We start from the raw sequence: 15,651 nt of genomic DNA, 5'->3' as shown, positions 1-15,651 counted from the left end.
CCCAGCTTGATGAAGCACTGTAACAAAATGGAAGAGAATGAAAGTATCAAAAATGGTACTTTGAAATTTTGGACCTGTGGTCAGGAAACCCCCCAGATGTGGATTCCACTGAGAATAGGTGGTCAGTTCTCAAAAGCAGGTAAAACTGATCAACTCCAAGTACTAAGAAGACAAGAAAGGGTCACTCTCAGTATCTAGCATGGCAGAGACCAATGTTAAAAGGATCAATGGTTCTTATTGTAAATACTGGCTCCTCCCATACATTTCCTACCATCTGCTTGAAGGTTTGTTGTATTGTGCATTCAGAGATTTTATTTTGCATACATTGGTTCTCAAGATTGTAATTTGCTTGTGGGTGGTAAGGTGTGTGTGTGTGTGTGTGGAATGAATATGTATCTTGAATGAATAAATTGTTGATTTTCTTTATTTTCTTTTGCCAGCAAAATAGTAGAGTATTTAATCATCTAGTAATGCAGCCACCCTCCTCCTTCTGCCCAAAAGCTGGCATCACGCAACCTGCTTTCTCTATAGAGCGTTCACTGTCTGCTGTACTTTTGACGCCGTCACTATGCTGCTCACATATGCCGGTGCGTAGACTAGCTCTGCCAAAACGTTATATAAGGATTTTTCACATGAATAAAAAATAGGCCTATAAGCCAAGGTAAATCCTAAATCAAACAAGTTCAAAGTCTTTTCACCATCACATTCCTCTCCCTGATGATCACCAAGATAATGTGTACCACAGATTAACATATAAATTGTGACAATGTGTGAGGCAATAACACGGACTGCTGTAAACATTTAAATTCTGTGGTGAAACTTGTGTGTAATGCTGCTCAATGGATGCCATGGCGTTGCTGGAAGAATATTAGGAGGGAACTCGTTTCAGGGATCACCAAGGTTTCCTGGCCCATATTGATGGCTGGCTAATATGCTGATTTAGACTCCCTAGAGCATCGCTCTTGGATCTATGTGCTGAAATGGGTCCAGTGTTGGAGAGACCGAACTTTTGGAACCTACCCATCCCTGTTCAATTACAGGTGTTAACCACTCTGTGGTTCTTGATAACTGGCTCTTACCAGTGCCAATTAGCCAACAGCATGTGTTTAACATAATCAACAATTAATTAACTCTTCAACTGAATTCGCAGCATTTAAGAACAACATAAATGTGTGAAATTATCCACAGGTCTGGGATATCGCAGCCAGTGCAGAGTGCAGTAATGCTTGCTGTACTGAATGGTAATGTTGTGATTATTATTAGGAATATATTATTTAATATTATAATATTTTATTAAATAATAATTCGGTCTGTTAAGTGTTGTCTGGTGAAAACCAGCCCACTAAGGGTATTATATTATGACAATAGTGAAAGGGATGAGCCAAGCTCTGGCATTACTGAACAGCAAAACTCAGCACACACATGGAATTAATTCACACAATTTCTTAAAGAACAAGAATTTATTAACAAAAATAAGTCAACTCAAAGTCAAACATCTTTCCGATCTGTGTTTAAAAACCACCCTTTAAATAAAGTTTGTCTTTCCTTTAAAAATACAATTTATCATTAACATATTGCCAATTGCTTAATGTTACATCCATTCCCAGTTATGTGTTGTTGAGCAACGTATGTTTTACACTTTTATTGCCGATGGTATCAAACTAAATGAAGGAATATTTTTATGGTTATCCAAACATTTGCAATGCCTTATTAAGGCTTCAGTAGGCTTTTCAACCTTTTCCAAATAGGTATGTAATAAAAACTGCAATACTGTATGCCAAAGGTAATAAGGAAGCTGTAACCCTAATGGTTGTTGTTTATGCCTGTCTTTTCTATCCCTCTTCCTGTGCAGCAGATCTCTTAGCGGGTAGAGTTGCTCCTCTTGCTTCCATCCATACAGGTCCTTCTCAAAATATTAGCATATTATGATAAAGTTCATTATTTTCCATAAAGTAATGATGAAAATTTAACATTCATATATTTTAGATTCATTGCACACTAACTGAAATATTTCAGGTCTTTTATTGTCTTAATACGGATGATTGTGGCATACAGCTCATGAAAACCCAAAATTCCTATCTCACAAAATTAGCATATTTCATCCGACCAATAAAAGAAAAGTGTTTTTAATACAAAAAACGTCAACCTTCAAATAATCATGTACAGTTATGCACTCAATACTTGGTCGGGAATCCTTTGGCAGAAATGACTGCTTCAATGCGGCGTGGCATGGAGGCAATCAGCCTGTGGCACTGCTGAGGTCTTATGGAGGCCCAGGATGCTTCGATAGCGGCCTTTAGCTCATCCAGAGTGTTGGGTCTTGAGTTTCTCAACGTTCTCTTCACAATATCCCACAGATTCTCTATGGGGTTCAGGTCAGGAGAGTTGGCAGGCCAATTGAGCACAGTGATACCATGGTCAGTAAACCATTTACCAGTGGTTTTGGCACTGTGAGCAGGTGCCAGGTCGTGCTGAAAAATGAAATCTTCATTTCCATAAAGCTTTTCAGCAGATGGAAGCATGAAGTGCTCCAAAATCTCCTGATAGCTAGCTGCATTGACCCTGCCCTTGATAAAACACAGTGGACCAACACCAGCAGCTGACACGGCACCCCAGACCATCACTGACTGTGGGTACTTGACACTGGACTTCTGGCATTTTGGCATTTCCTTCTCCCCAGTCTTCCTCCAGACTCTGGCACCTTGATTTCCGAATGACATGCAGAATTTGCTTTCATCTGAAAAAAGTACTTTGGGCCACTGAGCAACAGTCCAGTGCTGCTTCTCTGTAGCCCAGGTCAGGCGCTTCTGCCGCTGTTTCTGGTTCAAAAGTGGCTTGACCTGGGGAATGCGGCACCTGTAGCCCATTTCCTGCACACGCCTGTGCACGGTGGCTCTGGATGTTTCTACTCCAGACTCAGTCCACTGCTTCCGCAGGTCCCCCAAGGTCTGGAATCGGCCCTTCTCCACAATCTTCCTCAGGGTCCGGTCACCTCTTCTCGTTGTGCAGCGTTTTCTGCCACACGTTTTCCTTCCCACAGACTTCCCACTGAGGTGCCTTGATACAGCAGTCTGGGAACAGCCTATTCGTTCAGAAATTTCTTTGTGTGTCTTACCCTCTTGTTTGAGGGTGTCAATAGTGGCCTTCTGGACAGCAGTCAGGTCGGCAGTCTTACCCATGATTGGGGTTTTGAGTGATGAACCAGGCTGGGAGTTTTAAAGGCCTCAGGAATCTTTTGCAGGTGTTTAGAGTTAACTCGTTGATTCAGATGATTAGGTTCATAGCTCGTTTAGAGACCCTTTTAATGATATGCTAATTTTGTGAGATAGGAATTTTGGGTTTTCATGAGCTGTATGCCAAAATCATCCGTATTAAGACAATAAAAGACCTGAAATATTTCAGTTAGTGTGCAATGAATCTAAAATATGTGAATGTTACATTTTCATCATGACATTATGGAAAATAATTAACTTTATCACAATATGCTAATATTTTGAGAAGGACCTGTACACCTGCTGCTCATCTGCTTGTCAAGCCACGCTAGCAAAAAGAACCAAAAGGATAATTCGCTAGCTGAAAGACTGTCATCAGCAGTTCCTTTAATAAAGTTCTCATTATTATGCTTCTCTGTGGTCTAATGTCACTTACCTGGAAATCAATTCATGTTTTCATCCGAGCTTTACTTTAGTTAATTCCTTGCCAGTCTCAACTCCATGCAACTTCAACTTACCTGGAACACCTTCAACCAACTCAAGAATCCACTGCTTAGTTGAAGACTCCCTTTGCCTCTACCTATTTACCTGTCTGGCCTCCTATCTCAAAACACTTGTAGATCAGCAGCATGGTCTGGAACAGGTACTAAATGAAACTGCAACCAAGCCAAACACAGCAATCATCAGTAGCCTGCTTCCTCAAATAAACGTAATTGATATATTTTACAACAGTCTATTCCTTGATTGTGTTCTGCTTTCTACTATATATATATATATATATATATATATACACATATATACATATATACACACATATATGTACTGTATATATACTCACCGGCCACTTTATTAGGTACACCTGTCCAACTGCTCGTAACATTTCTAATCAGCCAATCACATGGCAGCAACTCAATGCATTTAGGCATGTAGACATGGTCAAGACAATCTGCTGCAGTTCAAACCGAGCATTGGAATGGGGAAGAAAGATGATTTAAGTGACTTTGAACGTGGCATGGTTTTTGGTGCCAAACGAGCTGGTCTGAGTATTTCAGAAACTGCTGATCTACTGGGATTTTCACGCACTACCATCTCTAGGGTTCACAGAGAATGGTCGAAAAAAGAGAAAATATCCAGTGAGGGGCAGTTCTGTGGGCACAAATGCCTTGTTGATGTCAGAGGTCAGAGGAGAATGGCCAGACTGGTTCGAGCTGATAGAAAGACAACAGTAACTCAAATAACCACTCGTTAAAACCAAGGTATGCAGAAGAACATCTCTGAACGCACAACATTTCAAACCTTGAGGCGGATGGGCTACAGCAGCAGAAGACCACACTGGGTGCCACTCCTGTCAGCTGAGAACAGGAAACTGAGGCTACAATTCGCACAGGCTCACCAAAGTTGGACAGTAAAAGATTGGAAAATCGTTGCCTGGTCTGATGAGTCTCGATTTCTGCTGCGACATTCGGATGGTAAGGTCAGAATTTGGTGTCAACAACATGAAAGCATGGATCCATCCTGTCTTGTATCAATGGTTCAGGCTGGTGGTGGTGGTGTATTGGTGTGGGGGATATTTTCTTGGCACACTTTGGGCCCCAATTGAGCATCGTGTCAATGCCACAGCCTTCCTGAGTATTGTTGCTGACCATGTCCATCTCTTTATGACCACAGTGTACCCATCTTCTTATGGTTACTTTCAGCAGGATAACGCGCCATGTCATAAAGCACAGATCATCTCAGACTGGTTTCTTGAACATGACAATGAGTTCACTAGACTCAACTGGCCTCCACAGTCACCAGATCTTAATCCAATAGAGCACCTTTGGGATGTTGTGGAACGGAAGATTCACATCATGGATGTGCAGCCGACGAATCTGCAGCATCTGTGTGATGCTATCATGTCAATATGGACCAAACCCTCTGAGGAATGTTTCCAGTACCTTGTTGAATCTATGCCACGAAGGACTAAGGCAGTTCTGAAGGCAAACGGGGGTCCAACCCGGTACTAGCAAGGTGTACCTAATAAATTGTATATATATATATATATGTATATATATATATATATATATATATATATATATATATAAACTCATAGATACACACACACACAACTACGGTACAGACCAAACGTTTGGACACACCTTCTCATTCAAAGAGTTGTCTTTATTTTCATGACTATGAATATTGTAGCTTTACACTGAAGGCATAAAAACTATGAATTAACACGTGGAATTATATACTGAACAAAAAATGTGAAACAACTGAAAATATGTCTTATATTCTAGGTTCTTCAAAGTAGCCACCTTTTGCTTTGATTACTGCTACGCACACTCTTGGCATTCTGTTGATGAGCTTCAAGAGGTAGTCACTTGAAATGGTTTTCACTTCACAGGTGTGCCCTGTCAGGTTTAATAAGTGGGATTTCAAGCCTTATAAATGGGATTGGGACCATCAGTTGTGTTGTGTAGGAGGTGGATACAGTACACAGCTAATAGTCCTACTGAACAGACTGTCAGAATTTGTATTATGGCAGGAAAAAAGCAGCTAAGTAAAGAAAAACGAGTGGCCATCATTACTTAAGAAATGAAGGTCAGTCAGTCCGAATAACTGGGAAAACTATGAAAGTGTCCCCAAGTGCAGTCGCAAAAACCATCAAGCGCTACAAAGAAACTGGCTCACATGAGGACCATCCCAGGAAAGGAAGACCAAGAGTCACCTCTGCTGTGGACGATAAGTTCATCCGAGTCACCAGCCTCAGAAATCGCAGATTAACAGCAGCTCAGATTAGAGAACAGGTCAATGCCACACAGAGTTCTAGCAGCAGACACATCTCTAGAACAACTGTTAAGAGGAGACTGTGTGAATCAGGCCTTCATGGTAAAATAGCTGCTAGGAAACCACTGCTGAGGATAGGCAACAAGCAGAAGAGACTTGTTTGGGCTAAAGAACACAAGGAATGGGCATTAAACCAGTGGAATTCTGTGCTTTGGTCTGATGAGTCCAAGTTTGAGATCTTTGGTTCCAACCACCGTGTCTTTGTGTGGCGCAGACGAGGTGAACGGATGGACTCTACATGCCTGGTTCCCACCGTGAAGCATGGAGGAGGAGGTGTGATGGTGTGGGGGTGCTTTGCTGGTGACACTGTTGGGGATTTATTCAAAATTGAAGGCATACTGAACCAGCATGGCTACCACAGCATCTTGCAGCGGCATGCTGTTCCATCCGGTTTGCGTTTAGTTAGACCATCATTTATTTTTCAACAGGACAATGACCCAAAATACACCTCCAGGCTGTGTAAGGGCTATTTGACCAAGAAGGAGAGTGATGGGGTGCTGCGCCAGATGACCTGGCCTCCACAGTCACCGGACCTGAACCCAATCGAGATGGTTTGGGGTGAGCTGGACCGCAGAGTGAAGGCAAAAGGGCCAACAAGTGATAAGCATCTCTGGGAACTCCTTCAAGACTGTTGGAAAACCATTTCAGGTGACTACCTATTGAAGCTCATCAACAGAATGCCAAGAGTGTGCGGAGCAGTAATCAAAGCAAAAGGTGGCTACTTTGAAGAACCTAGAATATAAGACATATTTTCATTTTTTTCACACTTTTTTGTTCAGTATATAATTCCACATGTGTTAATTCAAGTTTGATGCCTTCAGTGTGAAGCTACAATATTCATAATCATGAAAATAAAGAAAACTCTTTGAATGAGAAGGTGTGTCCAAACGTTTTGCTCCAAAAAAGGACCCACCCAAGATGTCATGTGCTTACTTGTTGACCTTTGACTTTTCAGCACTGTGGAAACAATAGCTAACCAATTAGTCAAGCGGTTACAGATACAACCAAAATCCAAAAGAGGGACATAAACTGTAAAAAAGAAACAAAAAAAAAGGTAAACACATTAAGCTAATCTGTACAGCAAGTTCCTGTCGGGATCTGGGTTGTTTTTGTGTATGTACACACATGTGCTTGCAACATGTGGGTTCTCAGGTGTGCTGGCTGACAGGTGCAACTTATTCCACTGATTACTTGGAGGAGTACTTAAGCAGGAGGCTGCCAGCACTTCAATGCCAGAGTGTTTTGCCTTCAGTGGTAACAAGCTCAGCCAACACTTTGTTCTTCGTTTCCAAGTAACTTTGTTTATGCTCCTTTGCAGGCTGAAAACCTGAACTCTGGATTTACTTCGCTAATCACTGACTTCGTGTCCGGAAGTTTGTGGATGAACAAGATTACCTACGTTCTGAGGACTTTGTCTCCTAACAACTGTTTCCATCTGGATTCAGACCAAGCTGGCAGTTTCCTGCTTCCTCTGTTTCCTGGACCTAGACTTAAGTGTACCCTGTCCACCCTCCAACGCAAGTATCTGCACATTGAACTCTCCTGAAATCAAGCTCAAACAGCACCAAAGAAATCATCTGAACTATGTGTTTCGACAACCTGGACCCCAAATCCCTCCACCCCTGGCGACCTGACCGCACCCACTTGGTAAGCAGTTTACCTGACTATAAGAATTACTTGTTGTGTGCTCTGTCTCATTTAGTTCCCTGTTCTCACCAGTTCTCTTGCCCTCTTTCCGTACAGTTGAAGATTGTTGGCACAATAAAAACATCATTTCACTAAATCTATCTCTCCGGAGTGTTCTTCTGTATGTGGGTCAGATCTATTACGAAAATGACTGTTCCAGTTTATTTGGGGAAACGATTGAATACATGAAAGTTGTGTTTACATGTCTAATTTTGTATACTGTATTCTACAGTAAACTTTAAATGCTGAAAGCAAAACACCTAAAATATTTACACATGTGGTGAACATATAAGGCATAATTTCATCTGGGACCACTTTTTCTGCTAAAATGGTATACAAATATACAAATATGAACCCTCCTCAACAGACTTGTTGCAGGAAAAAAATTATATTCTTACAATCAAATGCATTTCTAAATCTGACGCCTCGACAATTCTTGCAATGCTTTTTACCCCTTCAGCCCTTTCCCATTTTGTCACAACTGCAAACCTCAATGTATTTAATAGGAATTTTATGTAACACAAAGTACATGGGTTTCATGTTTAAAAAAAAAAAAAAAAAAATGAACAGTGTGATGTGCATTTGTATTCAGCCTTTATATCTACAGGGCTTGGACAATGAAACTGAAACACCTGTCGTTTTAGTGTGGGAGGTTTCATGGCTAAATTGGACCAGCCTGGTAGCCAGTCTTCATTGATTGCACATTGCACCAGTAAGAGCAGAGTGTGAAGGTTCAATTAGCAGGGTAAGAGCACAGTTTTGCTCAAAATATTGAAATGCACAAAACATTATGGGTGACATACCAGAGTTCAAAAGAGGACAAATTGTTGATGCACGTCTTGCTGGCGCATCTGTGACCAAGACAGCAAGTCTTTGTGATGTATCAAGAGCCACGGTATCCAGGGTAATGTCAGCATACCACCAAGAAGGACGAACCACATCCAACAGGATTAACTGTGGATGCAAGAGGAAGCTGTCTGAAAGGGATGTTTGGGTGCTAACCCGGATTGTATCCAAAAAACATCAAATCACGGCAGAATTAAATGTGCACCTCAACTCTTCTGTTTCCACCAGAACTGTCCGTCGGGAGCTCCACAGGGTCAATATACACGGCCGGGCTGCTATACCCAAACCTTTGGTCACTCATGCCAAAGCCAAACGTGGGTTTCAATGGTGCACGGAGCGCAAATCCTGAGCTGTGGACAATGTGAAACATGTACTGTTCTCTGAGTCCACCTTTACTGTTTTCCCCACATTCGGGAGAGTTACGGTGTGGAGAAGCCCCAAAGAAGCGTACCACCCAGAGCGAAGCATGGGGGTGGATCAGTGATGGTTTGGGCTGCCATATCATGGCATTCCTTGGCCCAATACTTGTGCTAGATGGGCGCGTCACTGCCAAGGACTACTGAATCATTCTTGAGGACCATGTGCATCCAATGGTTCAAACACTGTATCCTGAAGGCGGTGCAGTGTATCAGGATGACAGGGCACCAATACACACAGTAAGACTGGTGAAAGATTGGTTTGATGAACATGAAAGTGAAGTTGAACATCTCCCATGGCCTGCACAGTCACCAGATCTAAATATTATTGAGCCACTATGGGGTGTTTTGGAGGAGCGAGTCAGGAAACGTTTTCCTCCACCAGTATCACGTAGTGACCTGGCCACTATCCTGCAAGAAGAGAACATTGAAGAAACCGCATCATGAAAACTAATGAACAGATCAGAGAGAATGTTGTGGAGAGGTTTAAATCAGGGTTCAGGTATAAACAATATCTCAGACTTTGAACATCTCACAGATCTATGTTAAAGCAGTCATTTGAAAAGTAGAGCATCAAAAAGAGAAGCTGTCAAGAGGCACATTGTAACTTAGGAGGAGCTGCAGAGATCCATAGCTCAGGTGGGAGAATTTGACAAGTATCCGTCGTACGCTACACAAATCTAGGCCCTGTTGAAGTACCTCTTTAAAGAGGCCTTCTGCGCGTTCGTTTATTCACCGTAACCTGGAGGAATTCACAACACATTAGAATAAATCACACGGAGACAGCTGTATGTTATTCAAAGTACCTGGACCAGGGGAAGCTCTCATGTGATCAGGCCACACACCTGACCAACTTCGGAGCTTCCCACTGGGCACATTGCTTTTATTAAAACACACATGAAAATGGGCAGCGCCCTGTTTACAGTTTTTTTCTCACATGTAGTCACGTACACACTTTTCTGGCTTTACCATATTTAGACAGTCATTGTCCACCAGCTGCACCCCGTATCTACTGATATGAGAAGGGAGTAAGTCAGTCTCTACTTTTTCACACACTCCTGCAGTTCTTCAGTAATTTTCCACTTCACCTCCTTGTGAGAAATACTTTTGCAGACCACACAATACACATTGTCTTTATACTAACACATGTTATACATTTTATTTCCCACACTGGTTATGAACATAATAATAATGATGCACACACATAATATATCTCCACAGCCCATATTCTCAAAGATTCTCAAAGTCCTCTCAGAGAGCTCCTTAGCCTAAACATTCCTGCCAAGGACTCCTAGCTTAAGAGTGATTCAGTTCGCTGCTGAGAGCGGCTCTAAGCAAGGAAACGACAGAATTTACTATCCCGTCAGGTGTGACGTTGTCTTCTAAGAGCTGTGATTTGTTGTCACAAAAAATAAAACAAAAAAAACAAATGCGCTCCTTGTAATCAATGGAGAGAAATTAACCGATGATAGCATTTAGACTGGATTAAGAAATGGATTAAGAAATGTGTAAATCAAGATGATAAAAGCAAAATTAAATGATCACACAGCATTATAATGTTTAAACCCTATTGCCATGCTAATTGTTTTGATTTGCTTATTATGTTTACCCACCATGTTGGTCATTTTCCTACTTCATCATTTGATAATAATGTGGACACTCACCTGTCAGTGTTTTACTGTGTTTGCCTTCTTGTATAAAGAGGTTTGACTTAGCAAAACGACCAAAACTAAATGGAGAAAAAAAAGTTGAAGAAAACCAGAAGACATTTCCATGTGTAGATGTTCAAAGCTGCAAGGGACAAACCCTAAATAACTTTCAGCTGTAATTGCAGCAAAAAGGTGCTACAAAAGTAATTGAGAAGGGATGAAATCAAATGCATACCACACTCTACACATTTTCAGAAACATGAAATGTTTTGAAAACCCTTTTTACAATAAGGTACTACTTTGTTGGCCTATGACCCACCAATAAAATGGTTAGGGGTACTGTACATAAACATACATCAACTTAGATTTATATATGCAAGTGATTTTATGGGTATTTCTAACTACCAAACCATTCTAATCTTGAAATATGTTTCAAATTATCTTTCAGGACAAATCACAATATCAGTTCAAGAGAAGAGCTAGTGGTCCTTTTCGTTATCAGATGAGCTAACCCCTCCCTCCTACTTCCCCATGTCTACAGGGATTGCTCAATCCAGCTCTCCATCCAACAGGTCTGGACTTCCCCAAACCTGAAAGGTCTTACTAAGCAGGTTTACTGAAAGTTCTGTTTAAGCTGGTGTCAGGAAATGACTCGCCTAGCCTCTGACAGCCTTCATACAAAAGTCTCGCCCTTCTTCAACTGGTGGTCTAGACGACTGAGTAGCCATCGCAGTCATCGCAGTCATCCACACTTTCAACAGTCACTTTTGTTCACAGCTGCTCATTCCCTAATTTTACAACTGGCTCTTGGTATATGGGCTAGGTAAATTTTAGTGGCTCGGCACGAGCCCCAAGGGCACTGTTTTAACAAACTTGACTAAGGCAACCTATAAAAACCTCCTAAAATATCTTAGAACCAGGCAACGAGACTTTTTACCACCAATGAAAAAGCAAAAAATACGGTGACTCAAATAATTGAATGTCCAGGATTTAACTAGAATTTTATATGCTTTCTTTAATTAGTAATGCTTTCGCAGGGGTCAGTAACAGCTTAAATTCGGCAACACAAAATAATTTCAACAATAGAAATGAATCAATCAACTCAACCTGTCTTTCCCTGATGCTGAAACTAGTGAGTTTGGAGAGGCTTTGAAGACGGAGGCTCATCCATGTACCTGATGGAGAAGATTCTTCTGGTAACAACGAGTGGTTTCTTGAAGGGAATACGACTCAATCTTCAGTTTTCTTCCTTTAGGTGGCAGGCACTGATGCTCCAGACTTCGATGGTTAAACAGGATCTTTGTTGTTATACTGGTCCTTCTCAAAATATTAGCATATTGTGATAAAGTTTATTATTTTCCATAATGTCATGATGAAAATTTAACATTCATATATTTTAGATTCATTGCACACTAACTGAAATATTTCAGGTCTTTTATTGTCTTAATACGGATGATTGTGGCATACAGCTCATGAAAACCCAAAATTCCTATCTCACAAAATTAGCATATCATTAAAAGGGTCTCTAAACGAGCTATGAACCTAATCATCTGAATCAACGAGTTAACTCTAAACACCTGCAAAAGATTCTTCGGGCCTTTAAAACTCCCAGCCTGGTTCATCACTCAAAACCCCAATCATGGGTAAGACTGCCGACCTGACTGCTGTCCAGAAGGCCACTATTGACACCCTCAAGCAAGAGGGTAAGACACAGAAAGACATTTCTGTACAAATAGGCTGTTCCCAGAGTGCTGTATCAAGGCACCTCAGTGGGAAGTCTGTGGGAAGGAAAAAGTGTGGCAGAAAACGCTGCACAACGAGAAGAGGTGACCGGACCCTGAGGAAGATTGTGGAGAAGGGCCGATTCCAGACCTTGGGGGACCTGCGGAAACAGTGGACTGAGTATGGAGTAGAAACATCCAGAGCCACCGTGCACAGGCGTGTGCAGGAAATGGGCTACAGGTGCCGCATTCCCCAGACCTGGGCTACAGAGAAGCAGCACTGGACTGTTGCTCAGTGGTCCAAAGTACTTTTTTCGGATGAAAGCAAATTCTGCATGTCATTCGGAAATCAAGGTGCCAGAGTCTGGAGGAAGACTGGGGAGAAGGAAATGCCAAAATGCCAGAAGTCCAGTGTCAAGTACCCACAGTCAGTGATGGTCTGGGGTGCCGTGTCAGCTGCTGGTGTTGGTCCACTGTGTTTTATCAAGGGCACGGTCAATGCAGCTAGCTATCAGGAGATTTTGGAGCACTTCATGCTTCCATCGGCTGAAAAGCTTTATGGAGATGAAGATTTCATTTTTCAGCACAACCTGGCACCTGCTCACAGTGCCAAAACCACTGGTAAATGGTTTACTGACCATGGTATCACTGTGCTCAATTGGCCTGCCAACTCTCCTGACCTGAACCCCATAGAGAATCTGTGGGATATTGTGAAGAGAACGTTGAGAGACTCAAGACCCAACACTCTGGATGAGCTAAAGGCCGCTATCGAAGCATCCTGGGCCTCCATAAGACCTCAGCAGTGCCACAGGCTGATTGCCTCCATGCCACGCCGCATTGAAGCAGTCATTTCTGCAAAAGGATTCCCGACCAAGTATTGAGTGCATAACTGTACATGATTATTTGAAGGTTGACGTTTTTTGTATTAAAAACACTTTTCTTTTATTGGTCGGATGAAATATGCTAATTTTGTGAGATAGGAATTTTGGGTTTTCATGAGCTGTATGCCACAATCATCCGTATTAAGACAATAAAAGACCTGAAATATTTCAGTTAGTGTGCAATGAATCTAAAATATATGAATGTTAAATTTTCATCATTACATTATGGAAAATAATGAACTTTATCACAATATGCTAATATTTTGAGAAGGACCTGTATGTCTCCGAAGACAATAGTTTCCAGAGGCTGAAGAGTTGAAGGAAACCCGGAGACATTAAGGTTGATTCAGGACTTCCAGAAGCCTGAAACTTAGAGCAATCAGCTGTTCACGGGTCAAGTTCACTTCTGTTGTCTGGATAACCATGTTCATCTAATGGTTCAAACATTGTATCCTGAAGGCGGTGCCGTGTATCAGGATGACAATGCACCAATGCACACAGCAAGACTGGTGAAAGATTGGTTTGATGAACATGAAAGTGAAGTTGAACATCTCCCATGGCCTGCACAGTCACCAGATCTAAATATTATTGAGCCACTTTGGGGTGTTTTGGAGGAGCGAGACAGGAAATGTTTTCCTCCACCAGTATCACGTAGTGACCTGGCCACTATCCTGCAAGAAGAATGGCTTACAATCCCTCTGACCACTGTGCAGGACTTGTATATGTCATTCCCAAAACAAATTGACGGTGTATTGGCCGCAAAAGGAGGCCCTACACCATACTAATAAATTATTGTGGTCTAAAACCAGGTGTTTCAGTTTCATTGTCCAACCCCTGTAGGTCTCACTATATTTAAGAAACATTTAAAATTGTGGCTGTGAAACTCACAAACATGAGAATTTGTACCTATAGCAGCGTCTACAAGAGATTCATTTGGTTTACCCTGTATTTTATTATGCTCACGCTGTTATGAGGACATTGTTGGAAGAATGCAATTGAAATGAGTGTAATAGAAAGTAGTGGATTAAGGATCTGGGCAATAAAAATTTGTGCAACAGGTACAATAGATATCAGTACAATGGAGGTAGTGTGTGCTGTAAGATCACCAAAGGGGGATGTTGTCAGGATCTGTGCCATGTCTGTTTGTTTGGTGCTGTTTACTGTGCTTAGCCTCTAGATGGCGGGGAACCTGGAGGAGAGGTGACAGGTGTTCTCTATCCCCTGATTATCTTCTGAGGAGTATTTAAGGAGGAGGCTGCCAGCAACTCACTGCCATAGTGTTTCCCTTAGTGGTACGGCTCAAGCCACATTACCTTTGCCTTGACTTTGCCTTGTACTTTGGTAATTTTGTATTTGTTACCTTGTAGGTTTACCTGAACTTGACTTTGCCTTCTGCATTAAACCCTGCCTGGATTACCGTCTTCTGGAAGGAAGCTATCCAGCTCCATGAACAACGACTCAAGCCTCTTGTTGCTTCGTTGGATCACACCGGCTGGCAGCCTCCTGATTCCTTCGTTCCTTGGATCTCCTTCTGCAAACCCTGTCCACCCACCTCCATCCACTGCACCAACTTCAGAGACTCTTGGACCTATTAAACATCCTGGCACACCAGTATTCACCATCTCCAGTCTCACGGGTAAACAACCCCTTGTTCTCTTCACCCCCCTCTCTCCATCAATCCAGTAAGGCAGAATTATTATTTAAGAGTTTAGATCCAGAGTTATCCCTTGCTTACCGTTCTGTTTATTTTACAGTTGGTATCCCGGTTCTAGTTCCCTGCACATTTCATTACACTGTAAATAAACTCATTACTGTAAAACTCTGTCTCCTGAATTGCTTTCTGCAGGTGTGTCAAATCTTTTTGAAACAATATGACAGAACACTCTGGCCAACCCGACCCAGCAGAAGCATTCACGAGAACTCTTTCTGAACAACACCACCAAATCATAACTCATGACTCTTCCCTCCGTTCTCTTTTTGAACAGCAGAAACAAACTAATCAGCAAATCGAACAACTAGCCTCCTTGTTTCAGCACACCTTGAGCAATTTTACCGCCCCGGCCGTAGAAGGTGCTTCTGCCTCTCCGGTCTCTCAGCAACTTCCGCACTCACGTGATGTCACTTCCCCAATTCCTGAAAAATTCTCTGGGGAGAAAGGGGATTGTAAGGGTTTCCTCCTCCAATGTACTCTTGTTTTCAATCACTCCCCACAGTCTTTTCCACATGATTCAGTAAAAATTTCTTTTGTTCTGGGGTTACTAACTGGAAAAGCCCTGAGATGGGCAGAGGCGTGCTTTTCTAATTGTTTTGGACTTTGGTTGCCCATTCTCTGATTTTGAGGAGGAGGTTCGACAAGTCTTCTCCTGTGAAATAGATTTAATCGCCAATGCTCGAAAATTATGGTCTAT

General features: G+C 42.0%; 1 long non-coding RNA gene across 1 annotated transcript; it reads left to right on the top strand.

The window, feature by feature from the left end:
- The first annotated feature begins 7,296 nt into the window (after window positions 1-7,296).
- On the top strand, window positions 7,297-7,831 carry LOC124870655. Its single transcript, XR_007038851.1, has 2 exons — window positions 7,297-7,691; window positions 7,788-7,831. It is a non-coding gene; the product is annotated as an uncharacterized LOC124870655 (long non-coding RNA).
- Window positions 7,832-15,651: the final 7,820 nt, after the last annotated feature.

The sequence above is a fragment of the Girardinichthys multiradiatus genome, chromosome 6 (genome assembly GCF_021462225.1).
Source record: "Girardinichthys multiradiatus isolate DD_20200921_A chromosome 6, DD_fGirMul_XY1, whole genome shotgun sequence".
Classification (NCBI taxonomy): Eukaryota; Metazoa; Chordata; class Actinopteri; order Cyprinodontiformes; family Goodeidae; genus Girardinichthys; species Girardinichthys multiradiatus.
Note: the sequence above shows the minus strand (reverse complement) of the source record. Positions and strands in the feature narration are given on the sequence as shown.